The following is a 5093-nucleotide window of genomic DNA, read 5'->3' as shown; positions in this document are numbered from 1 at the left end:
ATCAATGCAGTGAGACACATGAAGTGTGCAGTCTGACTCACTCCCAGTGCAGAGAGGAAGATAAGACTCTGTAGGCTGCCAAAGTTAAATGATTTATTCCCATCTGAACAGTAGTTATGAAATTAGTAGTAATGAACTAAATTACCTGTGTTAGACAAAGGTTAGTGGGTATTTATTGATATATTTACAATTAAGTTTTTTAATTAATAGAGCAAAATCAAGGTTCAACTCATCGAGACAAGGATGATCAAGAGATGAGGGTAATCAAGCCAAAACAACACAATGTCACCAGGACTTCCTTATAACTTTGCAGGGACTTTTCATTTCTCTGCATTTTAATATCACTTAAGGGCCTTTGAGTTTCATTAGGAAGTGAAAAAAGTCTCTTAGGGGTTTTTTGTGTGGGGGGTAACTCTAGATAACAGATAAAATTAAGAATGTTGTTTTATGCAACAGCTTTCCTTTTTTAAGACTTGAAACTTTTAGGGACCCAATCCAGTGAAGAGGTTTTTCACACACAAAAAGTCCCATCCTTTCAGTACTGTGGCAAACCATGTTTGTATTTATCGTTCAGTTTCATACATTAGTTCTCCTTAAAGATTAAAAGTCCATGGTTAGCCTCATGAAAACTCATGTAAATCAGAATTACTGCTTTTATCATGGTCAAAATATGCTGTATTTTAAGTTTTTCCTCATGCATAAGATACTGAAGAAACTAAATAAGGTGCAAATCAGGAATAATTTAAAGAGGAAGTTTTTTATGGTAGTGAAATTTTTTTCAAGATAGAAATAGTTGAATAGATATGAAATTGTAAATGCCAGGTATTTCAGTTCCCATAGAAGCTGATAGAGGAGGAAATAGAGAAAATAAAATATATTTTAACACTACAGTTTTTGTAAAATTAACTGTAGCTTCAGAACAGGTTCTTCACCCAGAGGGTGGCTGGGCACTGGAACAGCTCCTCTGGGAAGTGGTCACAGCACCAAACCTGCCAGAGTTCAGGAGTGCCTGGACAACATTATTAGTCAGGTGGTTTAATTGTAGGTACTCCTGTGAGGAGCAGGGAGCTGGACTCAATCAATAATCATGGATTGTTTCCAAATCCAGATATTCCGTGGTTCAATGATAACACTTCACCTTTTCTGTAAAACCCGTTTTGTTTCACAAAGAGTCCAACAACTGGATAATTAATTATGAGCTGACTTTCCTGGCTAACAACTTGAAAAATCAATCAGTGGAGAACAGGATAAGACTTTGCAAGTTTTTTTACCATCTGACGGACATTAAAAAAGTTGCCAGGATTAAATCTGGGTAAGGACCTAAAAGGGCCAGAAGGTCATGGCGTATCCTTCAGAGGAATTTGACACAGCTCTGGTTCCTTTTTCCTGCTTTCTGCCCCTGAGCTGCAAAAGAGTTGTGACTCTAAACCTTTGCATTTGGTTTATCCTGATTATCTCACTCAAATGAATGATCCTCAAATGTTCAATAAAAGCTTTGTCAAGGCGGGATGTGTGGGATTAGGACCTTAACTTCAGGAAAAGTCTCCTGTGCGAAAGGTTGTTGCTTCTATAAGGGCAGAACGTGCCTTGGGATTGCTTTTTGTTGCTCCTCCCAAGCCTTGGTACTGAGAAAACAGAACTGGTTAAAAGAAGTTACAGGTGATTAAAAAAGTATAATGGTAGTATAACAGCATTGGATGGACTCTGAGTGACACTGCTTAATGTGCTCTGAAAGATTTTGAATCATAGTTGGATGGAAGTTTGCCATATCAAATACAGATTTAAAAAAAAGGAAAAAAGAGGGAAACACTGCACAGGACAGAGATTTGGTGACAAGATGGGTATTAAGAGAGGTATAATGCTGTGGAGAAACATGTTTTATAGTTCAGGGGAGCATTTATCAATTTGACAAAATTAAAAATTCATTGTGGCTCCTCTTGATCAAGCAAAGGTATTACCTTGTACAGGAGCAAACAGCACTGGCATCGTGGTGGTTGTCACACTTCTCTCTACACCACCCCTTGTGAGAACATTCCCACAGATATTTCTCATTCCCCCTGCACTGCACATCATCCATGACAATTTTTCTGGGGCTGTGAGTAAAGGTGACATTTCCAGAAGGTGATGCAGCATGTCCACACACCTGCTGGTTACAGACAACTTCTGTATCACTTTGATCCCAGAAAAAATATTTCAGCCTGCCCTTAGCACTGCTTCCACCCATTCACCACCCTCACTGACATTTATTTCAAAGACAAAAGAGAATTTCCCTGAACCTGGACATTTCATGGAGTCAGAGATTTATGCTAGTTGGTTTATGCTGCTTGCAGCAGGTTGTTCTGGACCGTGTCTGTAGGAGTATTGAACACCTCCAGTGCTTTGCTCTGTACAGGTTCAGTTCTGGAACATCAGACCATGATATTAAACACAATTGCACAAATGTAAGAAGTTTGCCCCTTCCTTCACATCCTGTGCCAGCTGTGAATAAAGAAATCAGTCACTTCTAGGTGGAGTTTTCAGTCACTGCAGTAAATACAAAATCTGTGAAGGAAATGGGCTATTGCACATGGTGCTGAAGATACTATTGAAACAATAAGAAGCAGATGAATGCACCTTGTTTCAGGACTATTGCACAGGTCTAAACCAGAAGTCAGACCAGTTTTGAAACACATCAGTTTATGGTTGTGGGGGAAATATGAATTTTTAAAGTGTTAGTGATAAAAGAGTTGCATAAATGAGACAATGCCGTCAATAAAATGAAAATCCAAGGTAAATCAAGATAAAACCAAGGGATTTTATTTGGTAGGATTTGGTACTACAGAGGAAATGTTGCTGCAAGGCAAGAAACTGAAAGAGCAGTGATGGCCAATGTAATTTCATACAATGGAGATACTTCGAATTTCTAAAATCATTCTAGCAAATTTTTTTGCAAGAATTCATTTCTAATAGCTTCATTTTTCATGTACCTTAATTGTTGTTGGAAGCCCTTCTCTTTTGTGGGACCAGTGGTTAATCCCTCCCCTTGGATATCCCACAGCAGCCGCTGGCCCAGGAGGAACTAGGGAGAAAACATTACCAGGGCAGCGGAGTGCCTTATCTGCAGGAAACAAAATGCTATTTTTTTTTCAAAATGCAATGCCAGGAATCCTCAAAACTGTCCAGATTCTATCCTGTGTTTCAAACAGTTAATTTCCAGCTTGACTTTTGTCAAACTGGCTGTCACACTTGGCTGCCTTCAGGCAGCACCTCGTGTGACGCACGGATGAGTCCTTGCGGTGCTGGCAGGGAGCAGCCCACTTGTCTTCCCCAACAATGCATTCCTTAGCAAAATCCAGTGAACTTCTGAGACAAAGAGGGCTTGTCTCACGCTGGCAGGGCTCAGATCAAGTGTTTGCTCTACGTGCTCAGAGTGCTGCTCTCAAACCAACGCTGCCTGCTCAGGAGCCCGAAAGGAATTTGAAGCAGCAGGTTCTGGCCACCCTTCTGCAGCTGGGGCTATGGTGTTGGATTTCTGAGCCTGAACTGGGGATGGCAAGATCCAGCATCTGAGCTTTGCCAAATAGAGTCGTGGAATCGTTGAGGTTGGAAACATTTTTGCATGGAGGCACCGAGCCCTCACATGGACATTACTCAATTTTCATCATATCTCATGCAACAAAGACCCACTTGAATCCAGGCCTAGCAATAGAAGATGGTAACTAATGCCAAAGGCTTCAGAAATATCTCAACATCACTAGTCAGTCACTAGGAGGAAAGAGAGAATCCACCTCTCTGAAACGATGGTTCCTGAAAACTGAGAAAAATACAGGGAAAAAAAAGTGACAGTCATTCAGACTTGGCAGGCTCTTTAGAACAGCAGCAGTACAATTAAATTCTATATTACACCCCGTGACTAATCCACTTATTTCAGAAAAAAAGAAGAAAAAGTTTGGTTGGATGGGTACCAGGTGATTCAGGGCAAAAGAGGTGCTCCAAGTGTTATTCTAGGAAATGAAAACAACTCTCACTCCCTGTGACACAGCCGGGTCACTGACCAGTTTCCTCAGCCAGAAGAGGTTTCATTAAAATAGACTTTTTGTGTCATGAGTCTGAGAGAGAAAGTCTCCCAAAGTTCACAAGCTGCTGTGAGATTTTCAGTGTCTCCTTAGTTTTTGCCACTTAGATATAAACTGCCAAAAAAATTAAAAATACAATAGGTAGGTTCTAGTACAATCCTGTTAAAAAAGCTTGGTTGTGACTCGCTGAGTCTGATGGAGTTAACTAAGGAAACAAAATTGTCAGCTTGTTGAAAAGATCTCCAGGCTATATTCCTTTAGTTATTTAATTGGAATTTGGTGCAAGCAGTGGGGCTCAGGTGTTAAAGGACCCCTAAGCCAGAAATGGGAGCAGAAGGTTGTGCTCAGCTGCTTAATTCAGCTTGATGTCAATGGATATTTGTGGGATTCCAGGGGCAAGCGCGGGGAGAAAATAAAGAAAACAAGAAAAATGGTGTTTCTTACCCATACCCTGCAAACCCTAATTAGCTTTTTTAAACCTCAGTCTACATGAGGATTTGTTATTAACAACTGGAAAATCAATCTACTTGCTGGCTATGAGATGCAGGAACAAAATAAAGTTTATTTATACCCAGTTATAAATATTTTTGTGGCAGGTTCCTGGGAAGGAGGACTACAGAGCTGAATTATCTTCTTCATACTCCAAAATTAGGATAGAAAGATAAGCAGGATGGGAAATTCAGCATACAAACAAGCAAACAAGGGCTTTGTTTCTGAGCTTTGCTTCAACCCCTCTTCTGGCCAAATAGGAGGCTTGGTAACACTGGGAACAGCATGAAGTCAGGAACCCATAGACTCCATGCAATTATTTACTGAAAATATATATATCTATTTTAAATCAAATTGCTTTTGATCCCTTCTCTTCCCATTAAAGGAACCTTTAGGAGAGTCTCTCAGGAATGTGCAGTTTTGTCAGATTTCTGAGCACTTTCAGCTGCTTGCTCATTGTCCCCTCCCAGTGGGACATGGGAGAGAATCAGAGAAAAATAAAATAAAATAAAATAAAATAAAATAAAATAAAATAAAATAAAATAAAAT

This window comes from Corvus kubaryi, unplaced genomic scaffold, assembly GCF_017639235.1.
Source record: "Corvus kubaryi isolate FWS band 111438036 unplaced genomic scaffold, C.kubaryi_AGA036_p1.0 138, whole genome shotgun sequence".
Lineage (NCBI taxonomy): Eukaryota > Metazoa > Chordata > Aves > Passeriformes > Corvidae > Corvus > Corvus kubaryi.
The sequence above is the reverse complement of the archived record's forward strand: the minus strand, read 5'-3'. Positions refer to the sequence as shown.